Source organism: Amblyraja radiata, chromosome 2 (assembly GCF_010909765.2).
Source record: "Amblyraja radiata isolate CabotCenter1 chromosome 2, sAmbRad1.1.pri, whole genome shotgun sequence".
Taxonomy (NCBI): domain Eukaryota; kingdom Metazoa; phylum Chordata; class Chondrichthyes; order Rajiformes; family Rajidae; genus Amblyraja; species Amblyraja radiata.
Genome location: NC_045957.1, coordinates 7933382 through 7950582, shown reverse-complemented (window position 1 = coordinate 7950582; position 17201 = coordinate 7933382). Strand labels below are relative to the sequence as shown.

The window sequence follows — 17201 nt, the reverse complement described above, 5'->3', positions numbered from 1 at the left end:
CCGTGTGGAGCAGAGAGCAGGCTTGAGTTTCCGTCACGAAGTGCTCCCAGCGTCTCTTTCCGCTGGGTTGTAGAGTCCCGGGTTCAGTTTGAGTGCTGGATGGCTCCCAGCGCCTTCTTATTATGGAGGGAAGGGGGGGGGGGGGTGTTCAGTTTCAGCACCGGACAGCTCCCAGCGACACCCTGCTTAAATTTCAGCACTGCCCAGATCCCAGCGGCTCCTTTGCCCGTGGTCCTTGCTTAGATTTCAGCACTGGACAGTTCCCAGCGACTCCCGTGCTGAAGGTGAAGTCCCGGCTTCTCAAATTGCAGCACTTGGACAGCTCCCAGCGACTCCTGTGCTGGGGGGACAGAGCCCCGCTTCTTATTTCACCGCCGGACAGCTCTCGGCGGCTCTCTGCTCTGCTCCTTCCTTCACTGAACGATGGGAATGAATTCTACAGGCTGTGAGGTCAGCAGCTGTAGGTTTTTATACAGTCGCGATCAGGTGGTAAATGGAAATGCTTAATTCAGTCCATCAAAAATCCTCTGGGGATCCACATTACGCCAGACGAACTCAATCTTTTGTTTGCAGTCGCCGCGCTCTCCCTTTCCCCGATGCATGCATCTATCTGCACGGCTCGACGCTTTGAAGCAGTGCCTTAACACGCTGAAGGTTCGCGTATCCGCTCGAGTCAAGCTTCAAGCATCATTCCTACCGAGTGTGAAAGCCCAGTGCAGCAGTGCGGGAGTGCTGCATCGTCAGATACTAGCTGCTACATTGAAATCTCTCCTTGCCTTCAACGATTGAATGGCGCCAGAGAGCTGTCGAACCTGTAATCGGGCCCTTCGGCCCACCTTGTCCACGCCTACCAACTTGGCATATTAGACTAGTCCCACTTGCCTGCATTTGGCCCATTGCGTCTAAACCCTTCCCATCCATATATCTGATCAAATTCGTAACTGTATCCACTTCGACAACTTCCTCTGACAGCTCATTCCAGATATAGACTGCCCTCCGATGGAAAAAGAAATGGCCCTGAGTTAAATCTCTCCCCTCTCACCTTAAGCCTATGCCCCCTAGTTTTAGAACCCTCTATCCCGGGGAAAAAAGACTAAGAGCATCGACTTTTGCCATGTCCCTCATGATCTTGCACACCTCAATAAGGTCACCTCCTCAGCCTTCTACGCTCCAAATAAATAATCCCAGCCTATCCTACCCATCCCTATAACACAACCTGCTAGACCAAGTAACATGCTGGTGAATCTCAGCATTTAACACCATTATCCCCTCTAAACTGATCACCAAACACAGCGACCTGGGCATCGACCCCTCCCTCTGCAACTGGATACTGGACTTTCTAACTAACAGACCCAAGTCTGTTAGGTCAGACAACCGCACCTCATCAACCCTCACCCTGAACACCGGCGTTCCACAGGGCTGTGTGCTGAGCCCCCTCCTCTACTCCCTCTTCACCTACGACTGCACACCTGTACATGGTACTAACACCATCATCAAGTATGCAGATGATACAACGGTGATTGGCCTCATCAGCAACAACGATGAGTCGGCCTATAGGGAGGAGGTCCAGCTCCTAGCAGCATGGTGCACTGACAACAACCTGGCCCTTAACTCCAACAAGGCCAAGGAGCTCATTGTAGACTACAGAAGGTCTAGGGGCAGCACGCACACCCCCATCCACATTAACGGGATGGAGGTGGAATGTGTTTCCAGTTTCAGGTTTCTCTTGGACCCACAATACCTCAACTCTGGTCAAGAAGGCTCACCAGCGTCTCTTCTTCCTGAGGAGACAACAGAAGGTCCATCTGTCTCCTCAGATTCTGGTGAACTTCTACCGCTGCACCATTGAGAGCATCCTTACCAACTGTATCACAGTATTGTATGGCAACTGCTCTGTCTCCGACCAGAAAGCACTGCAGATGGTGGTGAAAATTGCCCAACGCATCATCGGTTCCTTGCTCCCCTCCATTGAGTCTGTCCAGAGCAAGCGTTGTCTGCGAAGGGCGCTCAGCATCGTCAAGGACGGCTCTCACCCCAACCACAGTATGTTTACCCTCCTACCATCCGGGAGGCGCTACAGGTCTCTCCGTTGCCGGACCAGGCAGGTTCAGGAACAGCTTCTTCCCTGCGGCTGTTACACAACTTAACTCTGCACCTTGGTGATTGCCAGTCACCCCCCCCCCCCCCCCCCCCCGGACACTCCTTCCCCCAGCACTACTACTACTACTACTGTTTGTACATATATATATTTTACTGTTCCATTATTCTATGTTCACTCTTCTGGGTGAGATGCTAACTGCATTTCGTTGTCTGTGTACCGTACACTGCACAATGACAATAAAGATTGAATCTGAATCTGAATCTGAATCTTCGGCACCGCCTTCAATCTAAGAATGTCCAGTCTCCAAGTGAAGAGAAGATTTGGGGTTTATCGTTTTGTTTTGATATTGACCCATTAATGTCACCGTTTATGCATTGATCTATTTTCAATCGAATGAACAGCCAAGGGTGATATTGTTGAAAACATAATGGTAGATGTCGACATGTTTACAATGACGGGAGCAGAAAGGACACAGGAGGGATGCAGCTATAAGATTAAGCAGTGTATTTTAAAACTACGTGTCAGGAGAGAAATAAATCTCTGGAATTCTCTACCCCAAATGCTGGGGGTATTTAAAGAGGAGTTTGATAATATCAGGGAATCAAGGGCTATTGGAATGAAGGATATAGAATAGTACATCACAGGAACAGGTCCTTTAGCCCACAATGTCTGTGCCAAACTTGATGCTATGATAGACTGATCTCTTCAGCCTGCCTGTGATTATATCCCTCCATTCCCCGCATATCCATGTGTCCAATTAAACGCCTCTTTACTTCCACTATCATATCAGCCTCCGCCATCACGCCTGCAGTGTACTACAGGCAGAGAAACATTTCCACTGTGTAAATTAACCTAGTCCTTGACATTTACACCCTGGGAAAAGGGGTCTGATTGTCTCCCCTGTTTATGCATCTTATAATTTGATATATTCTATCAGGTCTCTCCTCAGCCTCCGATGCTCCAAAGAAAACAATCCAACTTTCTCCATGCGACCATAAGGCTACGCCCTCTAGTATTCGATATTTACATCCTGCATAGAAGTATGTGACTGCCAACACATCTATGCCTCTCATAACGTTATATACTTCCATCAGGCCACCCCCCCCCCCCACCAGCCTCCAATGCTTCAGAGAAAACAATCCATGTTTGTCCAACCTCTCATTATAGTCAATACCCTCTAATCCAGGTGAACCTCCTGTAATAAGGCGACTGGAACTGCACACAATACTCCGTGTGACCTAATCAAATTTTTATAAAGCCGCAACGTTAATGGAGGTCCATCACTCCAGCTCCAGATCATCACTGCATCCTCCAGGGTGGTGCCCTGGGCACGACCATCTCCCGCTGCCTCATCAAAGACCTTCTCTCCACCAATTCATCATCTGATAATTGTGCAGTGTCCGATTCCATTCACAACTCATCAGGAAGTGAAGAAGTCCAAGCCTGCAAGCTTAGAGTTGTAGAGCATGGGAACGGGCCTTCTTGTCCATGCAAACCGCGTTGGCACACTGAGCAAGTCCCACCCGCTGCCTCTTGCCCCATATTGCTTGTAATTGTATCTGCTTTTATAACTTCCTCCAGCAGGACATTTGACAACAAGATTCTGGTCAAGAACTGATAAGTGACAAGTAACATTCACACCACACAGTGGCCATCTCCCGCAAGGTTCTGTTCTCACCTCCTGGACATTCAAGGGCATTCTATCATCCCTTTCCCCATCATAAACGTCCCAGAGGATCTCCATGAAACGGACACTCCATGAGGGCCTCACCTCTCAAATGCCTCTTCATGACAGGTACATCATTCAGTGGTACTTCATAGAAACATAGAAATTAGGTGCAGGAGTAGGCCATTCGGCCCTTCGAGCCTGCACCATCATTCAATATGATCATGGCTGATCATCCAACTCAGTATCCCGTACCTGCCTTCTCTCCATACCCCCTGATCCCTTTAGCCACAAGGGTCACATCTAACTCCCTCTTAAATATAGCCAATGAACTGGCCTCAACTACCTTCTGTGGCAGAGAATTCCACAGATTCACCACTCTCTGTGTGAAAAATGTTTTCTCATCTCGGTCCTAAAATACTTCCCCCTTATCCTTATACTGTGACCCCTTGTTCTGGACTTCCCCAACATCGGGAACAGAGAATTCCGGAGATTCACCACTCTCTGTGTGAAAAAATGTGACATGTATCTAGATACAGTGAAATTATTTGCTTTGCACACATTTCAGTAAAATGTCACTCTATTTAAGCACAATCATACATAACACAGACGGGCAAGGACTGTAGTGTGAGAACGTGGGTCCCTGGAGCAGTGAAGCAGCAGCGTTATCTGTGGTGGTACTAGTGGACAATTCCTAAGGGTGAGATCCCGGACAGTGCAACATTGGAAACAGTGTTCCACTGACAAACTGGCTTCTCTGTTTTCATGGGGAAGCAATAGAAAGAGACCCAGGTTCGATCCTGACCTCGATGTGGAGTTTGCACGCTCTCTGCATGGGGTCTCCTCCGGGTGCTCCAATTTCCTCCCATGCCCCAAACATGTGCCGACATGTAGCTTAATTGGCCTCAGTTAATTGCCCCCAAGTGAGTAGGGAGTGGATGTGAAAGTGGGATAAGATGGAGAGAGTGTGAACAGGTGATCAATGATCAGCCAAACAGCCTGTTTCCATGCTGTGTCTCTAAACTAAAAAAAACACAAAGCGCTGGAGTAACTCAGTGGGTCAGGTGAGGTCACTTATCCATGTTCTCCGGAGATACCGCACGACTCTCTCAGTTACTCCAGCACCACTTGGGTCTGTTTTGTAAACCCGCATCTATGGCTCCTTGTGTCCCGAAACTAATCAAAGTGATTCTTATCACTGACGTTCAGTTAGACAATAGACGGGGTGGAAGATTGCAACCTTCACGTGGTCCGCCCTGTTTCGACTAATGCAATCAACTCGACGTGCACAAACGGAAGATCAAATAGAACAAGTTGTCCAACAACTTTAGGCTGTGTACGCCACACAAAAGAAGAAGATAATAGACAATAAGTGCAGGAGTAGGCCATTTGGCCCATCGAGCCAGCACCGCCATTCAATGTGATCATGGCTGATCATCCCCAATCAGTACCCCGTTCCTGCCTTCTCCCCATATCCCCTGACTCTTCTATTTTTAAGAGCCCCATCTAGCTCTCTCTTGAAAGCATCCAGAGAACCTGCCTCCACCGCCCTCTGAGGCAGAGAATTCCACAGACTCACCACTCTGTGAGAAAAAATGTTTCCTCGTCTCCGTTCTAAATGTCTCAGAGGCCGGTGGAGGCAGGTTCTCTGGATGCTTTCAAGAGAGAGCTAGATAGGGCTCTTAAAAATAGCGGAGTCAGGGGATATGGGGAGAAGGCAGGAACGGGGTACTGATTGGGGATGATCAGCCATGATCACATTGAATGGCGGTGCTGGCTCGAAGGGCCGAATGGCCTACTCCTGCACCTATTGTCTATTGTCTATTGTCTATTGTCTCTGCCTGCACGTGATCCAAATCGCTCCATTCCATACATATCCATGTGCTAATGTAAAAGCCTCTTAAACGGCACGATTATATCTACCTCCATCACCACCCCTGACAGTGCCAGACCATTTCCTGTTTTAATAACTTGCCCCGCATATCTCCTTTAAACTTTGTCCCTCGCACTTTAGTCTTTGACATTTCCACCCTGGGGGAAAATGTTCTGAATGTCTACCCTATCCATGTCTCTCATAACTTTATATACTTCTGTCAAATCTGCCCTCCGATGCTCCTAAGAAAACAATCCATTTATACCTCTCCTTGTAGCTTTAAATACTTTATGGAGAGAAGGAATTTATTTAGTCTTTAGAGGGTGGTGAATCTGTGGAATTCTTTGCGACAGAAGGCTGTGGAGGCCAAGTCAATGGATATGGGTGGTGAGAGGGGGAGAGAGGGGGAGAGAAGGGGGAGAGAAGGGGGGGGGGGAGAAGGGGGGAGAAGGAGTGGAGACACTTTTAAGAACACAGACAACTTATAATAAAGTTTAGCGGGCATTTACCATTACCGATCGGTTTTCCTTGGTCCTGAAAACTCCAATGAGCCAATTAAAATGCCCGGTCAGCAAAGGAGATTGCCTACGGCTGCCCTCGACTGCCTATACCCACATGGTGACCCCACTCCACTGCATTACCAGTTCAAAAGAACCATGCCGACCAATTTTTACTCGCGGAATTTTTTCAACATGCTGAAAATGCTTCCTCGGCCAAACTGAGGGTGCGTGTATGCGGGGACTTCCCTCCAGCATGAAGGGGAGTTCCAGTGACCTCATAGGATCCCCTAGGACCACGTGTCGACCATGCTGCGAGTTTGAGTCGAGGGTAAACTCTTCTAAACTCACAGTTTAGGTTGCCGCAGTGGGACAGCCCCTTTACAGCGCTTGCAGCGCCAGAGACCCGGGTTCAATCCCAACTACGGGTGCTGTCTGTACAGAGTTTGTACCTTCTCCACGTGACCTGCGTGGGTTTTCTCCGAGATCTTCGGTTTCCTCCCACAATCCAAAGACGTACAGGTTTGCCGGTTAATTGGCTTGGTGTAAATGTGAATTGTCTGTAGTGTCTGTAGGATGATGTTACTGTGCGGGGATCGCTGGTCGGGCCTGTTTCAGTGTTGTATCTCTAAACTAAACTAAACTAAACTGACGGGTGTAATCTTGATTTGTATGTCACGGGACTATTATCAGTAGGCCCCCTCTGATCATGACTGACCATGGGTGATGCATCCTGGCCGGATGCAAGCCTGGGCGATGTCATATGGAGGACAGGCTGTTGCCCATGCAGCACGTCCCCACTCTCCACGTCGCTGATCGATCCAAAGGAACAGCAGGGCCATTAGTTTGGCACCAGCGCCATCGCAGGAGCTGCCAGAGCGAGGTTGTAGACAACGACAAACTGCCTTAGGGGCTCCGACTCCGGATTTTCTTGAGGTTTACTCCTGGAGCCTTTTCCATGACTAGATATGGCCACAAGGCAGTGGAAGTTTTAAATCAGAGTTTTCCCTCTCCTAGATGGACTGCCTTCCCAGGCTGACGAGCCCCATCTGCCCGTGACTCGTGGGGGCGGGAGTGTCTACCTTCCCGTGCAGGTCTATAACACCTGCCCACTGCCCTAACAGATGCTAAGATTCAGGGATCTAATCAAGGGGTTTAGGTAATTTACAGGGTTTGGAATAAAGAACCGGCAGACAGTGGTTTAAGGTGAGAGAGGGAAGATTTAACAGGAAAATGAGCAGCAACTTTTTCACACGGAGGGTGGTGGGTATACGGAATGAGCTGCCAGAGGAGGTACTTGAGCCAGGTACAATAACAACCCTTTCACAAGTTCACAAGTTATAGTAAAAGGAGGCCATTCAGCCCATCTACTCTGCCATTCAATCATGGCTGATCGCTGCCTCCTAATCCCATTTTCCAGTCTTCTCCCCATAACCCTTGACACCCGTTCTAATCAAGAATTTGTCTATCTCTGCCTCACAAATATCCACTGATGGCCTCCACAGCCCTCTGTGGCAACGAGTTCCACAGATTAATTACCCTCTGACTATTTAAAAGACGTGGATAGAAAAAGGTTTGGAGGGATATGGACCAAACACGGGCAAATGGGAACCAGCTGAGATGGGGCATCATGTTGAGCATGGATGAGATGGGCCAAAGGGCCTGTTTCTGTGCTTTATGAGTCTATAACGTGGAGAATAATAAAGAACTGAATTACAGAATTAGAATCAAAATGATGATTTAAGGTGGTCCATGTATAGAATAACCCATTACACTTGGGGCCGAACATCTCTTTGGCATGCCATAGACATCTTCAATTTGGCTACAATACTAATGGCACTTGGTACAACAAACCTCACCATACCAAAGCAAAGTGATAAGCCTGGTATTTTTGCTTGGTCAGCTTACAACCCCGCCGTTGTGAATATTAATTTCACTAATTTAAGTAACCCTCACATTTCCGCTCTCCCCTCCCCACCCCCACCCTCACCCCCACCCCACCCCCACACCCACCCCCACCGTAGTTGTCCTGCTAGTTTCACTGTTTGTATCCTTTGTTATCACCTCTTCCATAGCCAACAATGGACCATTGTGGGCTCCATCGGTTCCAGCTCTGATTTGTTCTGTGCTGTTTCTTACCTCTAGTATCCCCTCCCCTGACTCTCAGTCTGAAGAAGGGTCTCGACTCAAAACGCCACCCATTCCTTCTCTCCCGAGATGCTGCCAGTCCCGCTGAGTTACTCTAGCATTCTGTGTCTGCCTTCTGATATTTTTAGTATTGGTGAAGGTGATTTCAAAGCTGGAGGGCTCTCATTGATACCCGGGGAAGGGAATCTCTCACCAGGGACAACATTTTCCTAACATACTCAGATCCAAAGTCACGGGTTCGACAAAGCTGGAATGTTTTCTTTGGAGTGTCATTGGGCTGAAGGGACTAAAGTCATAGAGTCATACCACACAGAAGCAGGCCTTTCAGCCCAACCCATCCGTGCCGACCAAGATGTGTACCACATCTCTCTACACGTAACACCACAAGGTTTTACACAGAAGGTAGACACAAAATGCTGGAGTAACTCAGCGGGACAGGCAGCATCTCTGGAGAGAAGGAATGGGTGACGTTTCGGGGAAAGATCCTTCTCTAGACTGATGTCAGAAGATTGGGCAGTACATAGATAAGGAAGTGTAAGGTGTGAAAACAGGACAAATGGGATGGAGATCAAGGAACATGTAGAATAGATCATTGTTAGCTGGGAGAAGGTAACAACAAAGCAAGCAGAGACAAAATGTAGTCTGAGACAGTCAGACTGGCCGGAGAACTGGGAAGGGGAGGGGATGGAGAGAGAGGGAAAGCAAGGGGTACTTGAAGTTAAGGATCAGATAACATCTCTGAAGAAAAGTATATTTCAGTATTTCAGTATAGGAGTAAAGAGGTTCTTCTGCAGTTGTACAGGGCTCTAGTGAGACCACATCTGGAGTGTTGTGTACAGTTTTGGTCTCCTGATTTGAGGAAGGACATCCTTGTGATTGAGGCAGTGCAACGTAGGTTCACGAGATTGATCCCTGGGATGGCGGGACTGTCATATGAGGAAAGATTGAAAAGACTAGGCTTGTATTCACTGCAGTTTACAAGGATGAGGGGGTATCTTATAGAAACATATCAAATGATAAAAGGACTGGACAAGCTAGATGCAGGAAAAATGTTCCCAATGTTGGGCGAGTCCAGAACCAGGGGCCACAGTCTTAGAATAAAGGGGAGGCCATTTAAGACTGAGGTGAGAAAAAACGTTTTCACCCAGAGAGTTGTGAATTTATGGAATTCCCTGCCACAGAGGGCAGTGGAGGCCAAGTCACTGGATGGATTTAAGAGAGAGTTAGATAGAGCTCTAGGGGCTAGTGGAGTCAAGGAATATGGGGAGAAGGCAGGCACGGGTTATTGATAGGGGGCGATCAGCCATGATCACAATGAATGGCGGTGCTGGCTCGAAGGGCCGAATGGCCTCCTCCTGCACCTTTTTTCTATGTTTTCTAAAAGGAATAGGTGATGTTTCCGATCAAGTCCCTTCTTCGGACCTTTCCTTCCTACACGGGTTGTTACACACCAACCCTGTATATCGCCCAATTCTGAAGAAAGGGAAAATGGGACAGAATATTTTAACAATATTGATTTATTCTATGAACTGAAACAACTTTAATTTGCGTGCTATCCATTCAAATCATTCTGTGCATGAATACATAAGATGATGCAAACCAGAAAATAAACTGAATGCAGAATATTGTGTTACTGCTACAGAGAAAGTGCAGGTTAAAAAAAGTGCAATGGCCACAACAAGATAGATTGGGAGATCGGGTACAAACCCTCAGCTTGTGAGTCGTCCATTCAGTAGTCTGATAACAGCGGGGAAGAAGCTGTTCCTGAATCTGGTGGTATGTGCCTTCAAGCTTCTGTATCTTCTACCTGACGGGACAGGGGAGAAGAGGGAATTATGTCATTATGTCATTATATGTGATTATATTGTCTGATTACCCAAGGCAACATGAAGTGTAGGTGGAGTCGATGGTGGGGAGTCTGGTCTGTGTGATGCACTGGGCTACATCCACAACTCTTAGTATTCTGTGACAATAACCATATAACCATATAACAATTACAGCACGGAAACAGGCCATCTCGACCCTTCTAGTCCGTGCCGAACACGTATTCTCCCCTAGTCCCATATACCTGCGCTCAGACCATAACCCTCCATTCCTTTCCCGTCCATATAACTATCCAATTTATTTTTAAATGATAAAAACGAACCTGCCTCCACCACCTTCACTGGAAGCTCATTCCACACAGCCACCACTCTCTGAGTAAAGAAGTTCCCCCTCATGTTACCCCTAAACTTCTGTCCCTTAATGATGCAATGGAGGGGAAATTCCTGAAATTCCTGAACTTGGCACACATCACCTTTAATCTTTCCCTTCTCACCTCAAAGCTGTACATGTGGATGTTGTTAGCAGTGTGGCTTTCCCTGTGGAGAGAGAGAGAGAAAAAGAGCCGCCACTACTTGGCAGTCAAAGTGGCGCAGCGGTAGAGTTGCTGCCTTACAGCACTTGCAGCGCCGGAGACCCGGGTTCCATCCCGACTACGGGTGCTGTCTGTACGGAGTTTGTACGTTCTCCCCGTGACCTGCGTGGGTTTTCCCCAAGATCTTCGGTTCCTCCCACACTCCAAAGACGTACAGGTTTGCAGGTTAATTGGCTTGGTGTAAATGTAAATTGTCCCTAGTGTGTGTAGGATAGTGTTAGTGTGCGGGGATCGCTGGTTGGCGCGGACCCGGCGTTTTTCCCCCGCTACATCTCTAAACTAAACAAAACTAAAAAAGTCGACAGCATTCCTGCCAACATCGGACCCTGGGCTCAATGCGGAGGGGAGACACATAACCCCAGGACTACTCTTGCTCAATGGTTTGGAGGTGGGGAGTCAGAGTGTGGTGAAAGGGAGGAAGGGGAGTGGCACAAAGGAGGGGTGGGTCAGAGAGGTGGTCAGAGGGAGGGATGGGAGGTTAGAGGTGAGGGAATATGGCTGAAGTCAGGAGTCAGAGGGGAGCACTAACTCATTGCAGACCCTCGGACTATCTTTAATCTGACTTTACTGGACTTTATCTTGCACTAAACGTTATTCCCTTTATCCTGTATCTGTACACCACGGACAGCACCATTGTAATGGCTGGACAGCACGCAACAAAAAGCTTTTGACTGTACCTCGGTGGTGAAGGCTGTGTGGGTGAAGGGTGAGGGGGAGCGTTGGCTGATTGGGGAGTGTGGGTGAAGTGTCAGAGTGTCAGGGGTCAGAGTGGAGCATTGCCCGGTGAAGGTGAAGGGTAAGGGATCAGAGGGGGAGCATTGCCTATGCAGGGGGTGAGGATGATAGGTCGGGGGGGGGGGGGAAAGGGGGGGGGGTGCACAGACGAACCCGTCTCTGCGCCTGTAACCTGCCCTGTTTTCCAATCCCGCCCTCCCTCCCACAAGTCTGCTCACGGCCCCGGCTGGTGAAACACAACATCAACCTCCGCCCGGTGCCTGGCATTGTCGCCGGAACACATTTGCATGGCAGAGCCCGCCCTTCCCCCTCGACATCACCCGGCCTGGGCCAATTGGGAGCGGGCTATGCTAACGAGCAGCGGTGGGCAGCAGAAGGGGTCTCTCTCTCCCCCTCTCCCCCCTCTCCCTCTCCGAACGGTGCCTCCACCAGACATATGTCCCCAATTAGCAGGTTGGTGGCTGCCGACTTGCTCGGCATTGTTTTAAAGCCTGTCGTTTGTTTCATCCACATCTTTAGGGGACCGGGTGGCTTTGGCGAAGCATTGGCACCGTTAGTCAAAGTTTCTCGACGGTGTATTGAAAGTGTTCGGGTGTTGAGGGGGGCCTTGGCCAGGGAGGGGGAGAGAGAGGGGGGGGTTAGACAGGACGAGGAGCCTATGCCCCCTCCTCGCTGCCCCAGACGCCCAGACTAATTGCACCTGACTTTCCTCACCACAGCTGTGTGGGATCCTGAGTGAAATGAGTTGAGAGGTTTTGGGGGGGTTGGGACGAGAGTCGCAGTTGTTGACGGGCACAAGCCCACCGCACCAAGTCACACATAACTCAGCCACCTAATTGGCAGTAAGTTGGCACCCACGCCTGCAGATGCCATATGGGTGGTGCGGGTGAGAAGATGGAGGTGTCACTTGCCTGAATCTGGGACATGGGCTCGCTGATGGGGTGTCGACTGTCCGCTTTGCCCAATTAGTCTACCCTCCAGAGGGCTCTCCCCCTTCCCTTTTGTCTGGTCCCATTTTTCTCCCACTTTCCCTGAAGCCCTTGCATCCGAGTCTCCTCAGTCCGTCGTGGAACCGAACGGCCCCAAATCCCTCTTCAGACTTACTGTTGAATCAACTCCCGTACCTGCAATTAGCCTAGGTCTAGGTCTACGTCTGAAGAAGGGTCTCGACCCGAAACATCACCCATTCCTTCTCTCCAGAGATGCTGCCTGTCCCGCTGTGTTACTGCAGCTTTTTGTGTCAATCTTAGGACTATTTAGTTTAGTTTAGAGGTACAGTGTGACAACAGGCCCTTCGGCCCACCGAGTCCACACCAGCCATCGATCACCCCGCACGCTAACACTGTCCTACAAATTTTACAGAAGCGAATTCAACTTCAAACCTGTACGTCTTTGGAATGTGGGATGAAACCTGAGCACCCGGGGAAAAACCCACATGGACATAGGGAGAACGTGCAAACTCCGTACAGACAGCACCCGTAGTCAGGATCGGACCCGGGTCTCTGGCGCTGTGAGGCAGCAACTCTACCGCTGCGCCACCGTGTTATAATTGTCACATGTAGCGAGGTACAGCGAAAAGCTTTTTATCGCATGCTATCCAAATAGATCAGATAATATACTATATATATGTAAAATCAGTTCAAAATCAAGTACACTAGAGGGGAAGATACAGAGGACAGACTATAGTTCTCATAGAAACATAGAAACATAGAAAATAGGTGCAGGAGTAGGTCATTCGGCCCTTCGAGCCTGCACCGCCATTCAATATGATCATGGCTGATCATCCAACTCAGTATCCTGTACCTGCCTTCTCTCCATACCCACTGATCCCTTTAGCCACAAGGGCCACATCTAACTCCCTCTTAAATATAGCCAATGAACTGGCCTCAACTACCTTCTGTGGCAGAGAATTCCACAGATTCACCACTCTCTGTGTAAAAAATGATTTTCTCATCTCGGTCCCAAAAGACTTCCCTCTTATCCTTAAACTGTGACCCCTAGTTCTGGACTTCCCCAACATCGGGAATAATCTTCCTGCATCTAGCCTGTCCAACCCCTTAAGAATTTTGTAAGTTTCTAAAAGATCCCCCCTCAATCTTCTAAATTCTAGGGAGTACCAGCCGAGTCTATCCAGTCTTTTTTCATATGAAAGTCCTGACATCCCAGGAATCAGTCTGGTGAACCTTCTCTGTACTGCCTCTATGGCAATCATTGTGTGGCGCATCAGTTTTAGAGACAAAGTCCAATGTGCACAGAGACCTTCGATCGCCCCAACGGATGGTTCAACTGCCCCGACCGCGGGAGAAAAATGAGGGACGAAGATTAGACATTATTGCCTTCCATCATAGTGAGGAATGTAGGGAATCTGCTGTGGTGGATGTTTATGTTAACTTTTATGTAGTTGTGTGTTTTGTTGCTTTTTTAAATATGGCTGTATGAATATGGTAATACGAATATCACTGTACCTTAATTGGTAATTAATTGGACAATAAAAGACCTTTGAAATCTTTGAGTAGAGGTGAATCGGACAGTACCTAAGATTATGGAAGGACCGTTCAGAAGCCTGAAATTTTTGGAGGGGAAAAAGTCCCTATCCTTGATTCATTCTCCCATTTGTTGCTTTACTTATTGCCTGTTGATTCAGACCTGCACAGCTGTGCAGTTTCTTAGTAAGAGCGGTTAAAAGCTGATGTGAATTTTGAGCAATTTGTATAGAGTTACATAGAAACATAGAAATTAAGTGCAGGAGTAGGCCACTCGGCCCCTTGAGCCAGCACCGCCATTCACTATGATCATGGCTGATCATCCACAATCAGTACCCCGTTCCTGCCTTCTCCCCATATCCCTTGACTCCGTCAGCCCCAAGAACTAAATGTAACTCTCTCTTGAAAAAGTCCCGTGAATTGGCCTCCACTGCCTTTTGTGGCAGAGAATTCCACAGATTCACAACTCTCTGGGTGAAAAAGTTTCTCCTCATCTCAGTCAACTATCGCCACTGCCTCCACCACCACCCCTGGCAGTGTGATTCCAGGCATCCAACACTCTCCGTCTGAACCGAAGATAGACACAAAATGCTGGAGTGACTCAGCGGGACAGGCAGCGGCTCTGGAGAGAAGGAATAGGTGACGTTTCGGGTCGGGACCCTTCTTCAGACAAGCATCTGCGGTTCCTTCCTACACACTGTCTGTCCAAAGAACTGCCCGTCACATCTCTATTAATCTTTGCCCCTCTCACTTAAAGCTGTGCCCTCTCCTCTTTGACATTTTCACCCTGGGGAAAAGGTTCTATCCCCGTCACCTCTGCAGGAAGCAGAGAGGGTGGAAAGAGGTTTATCAGAATGCTGTCTCGACTAGAGGGTATTAACTATAAGGGGAGGTTGGACACTTGGATTGTTTCATTTAAAAAAAAAAATTTTATTTATTAGAAGCAGTGTACAAAATTATAAACAGCGGCATATGACATAATACAGTTGTTGAACAGCTTCAATTTTAATTTTCAGCTAAAGATGAGAGAAAAGAAGAGAGAAAAAGCAAGAAAGAAAAAGTGGAATGTGCAAGGATAGAACCCCTAGACTACCAAACTGGTGTCGCCAAAGAGTGAACAAGTAAAAGAAATAACAAAGACTTAGAAAAATAAAAAGGTGATGATATATCTGCCTCGTATCCCTCCCCACCCATCACCCGACCCCCTAATTAGATTTAACTCCAAAGTTGTGTTGCACCATACTATCCTTGTAGTAAATCAATGAATGGTGTCCATGTCTTCGAAAAATGCTCTGGTTTTTCTGCTAAGACAAGTCTCATATTTACAAGATGTATCGTCTCAGACATGTTTGGGATCCATATTTTGAGAGTTGGGGCAGATGTATGTTTCCAAAATTTGAGCATTCGTTTTATCGCCGTTATCAGACCATAATTGAGGAAACGACGGATTGTTTTCTCTGAAGCATTGGAGGCTAGGGATGACCTGATGGAAGTATATCAAGTTATGAGAGGCATAGATGTGTAGGCAGTCAGAAACTTTTATGCAGGATGTAAATATCGGATACTAGGGGTGTAGCTTTATGGGCGGACGGAGAAAGTTTAAGGGAGTGTACAGGGCAAGGTTTCTTATACACAGGGTGCTGGGGGCCTGGAACACGCTGCCAGGAGTGGTGGTGGAGGCAGATACGATAGTGGTGTTTAAGAGGCTTTTAAATAGGCATTGTGGATATGCAGGGAATAGAGGGGTATGGATCACGTGTGGGCAGAAGAGATTAGTTCAACTTGGCCTATTCCTGTGCTGTACTGTCCTATGTTCAAGAAGGAACTGCAGATGCTGGAAAATCGAAGGTAGACAAAAACGCTGGAGAAACTCAGCGGGTGCGGCAGCATCTATGGAGCGAAGGAAATAGGCAACGTTTCGGGCCGAAACCCTTCTTCAGACTGATGCAGGGTGGGGGGGAAGAAGAAAGGAAGAGGAGGAGCCAGAGGGCTGAGGGAGAGCTGGAAAGGGGAGGAAACAGCAAGGGCTGCCGGAAATTGGAGAAGTCAATGTTCAAGCCGCTGGGGTGCAGACTGCCCAAGCGGAATATGAGGTGCTGCTCCTCCAATTTCCGGTGGTGCTCACTCTGGCCATGGAGGAGGCCCAGGACAGAAAGGTCGGATTCGGAATGGGAGGGGGAGTTGAAGTGCTGAACCACCGGGAGATCAGGTTGGTTAATGTACTGTTCCATATTCTATGTTCTGCACTCCAATCTCTCGATGGGGCAAAGGATTGAAGGAGACGACAGAGATATTGGTCCTTCACAGATACTGACTTCCCCACCATCAAAGGGGTCTACAGGAGGCACTGCTTCAAAGTGTCAGCCAATATCATTAAAGGCACGCTCAGCACAGTTGGCGCAGCGGTAGAGTTGCTGCCTTACAGCGCTTGCAGCGCCAGAGACCCGGGTTCCATCCTGACTACGGGTGCTGTATATACGGAGTTTGCATGCTTTCCCCGTGATCTGCGTGGGTTTTCTCCGAGAATTTCGGTTTCCTCCCACACTCCAAAGACGTACGGGTTTGTAGGTTAATTGGCTTGGTTTAAATGTAAATTGTCCCTAGTGTGTGTGGGATCGTGTTAATGTGCGGGGATTGCTGGTCGGCGCGGACTCGATGGGCTGAAGGGCCTGTTTCAGCCCTGTGTCTCTAAGCCAAACTAAACTAAACCAACAACACACTGGCCATGCTCTCACTCACTCATACCATGGGGAAGAAGGTACAGGAGGCTGCAAACCGTGACCACCTGGTACAAGTACAGCTTCCTCCCAGCAACTATCAGGCTCCTGACATTAACCTTAACCCTATCTCTGCACTGAACTACTGCAGACTTTGCAGAAGGTTGGACTACACACGTTGGCTTGCACTGTTATGGTCAGGTTAATTGGTATTACAGATTATTAAATTTTTGTGCTATTGATTATTGGATATTTATCGTGTTAATGAGCTGTTAAACTGCCGCACGTAACCATTCCATTGTATTATAGCCAGTACATATGACAATGAAACACTTCCGACTATTGACTCTTATAACGTTAGTTAGTTAGTTAGTTAGTTAGTTAGTTAGTTAGTTAGTTAGTTAGTTAGTTAGTTAGTTAGAGATACAGCGCTGCAACAGGCCCTTCAGCCCAACTACTCCGTGCCAACCAGTGATCCCTGCATGGAGCGGCTGGGCTTGGACACTCTGGAGTTTAGAAGGATGAGAGGATATCTTATTGAAACATATAAGATTATTAAGGGTTT

The 17201-nt window shown here is 48.2% G+C and overlaps 1 protein-coding gene and 1 long non-coding RNA gene across 2 annotated transcripts in view; one reads left to right on the top strand and one right to left on the bottom strand.

The window, feature by feature from the left end:
* scrt1 (scratch family transcriptional repressor 1) overlaps window positions 1-515 on the bottom strand; it is a 3635-nt gene extending 3120 nt beyond the window's left edge. The window contains exon 1 of the mRNA XM_033041687.1: window positions 1-515. This exon is cut by the window's left edge and continues 176 nt beyond it. The gene's annotated coding sequence lies outside the window, so the exon portion shown is untranslated.
* Window positions 516-11777: 11262 nt separating this feature from the next.
* Window positions 11778-15057, top strand: LOC116984012. The gene is made up of 2 exons (XR_004414860.1): window positions 11778-11889; window positions 14936-15057. It is a non-coding gene; the product is annotated as an uncharacterized LOC116984012 (long non-coding RNA).
* Window positions 15058-17201: the final 2144 nt, after the last annotated feature.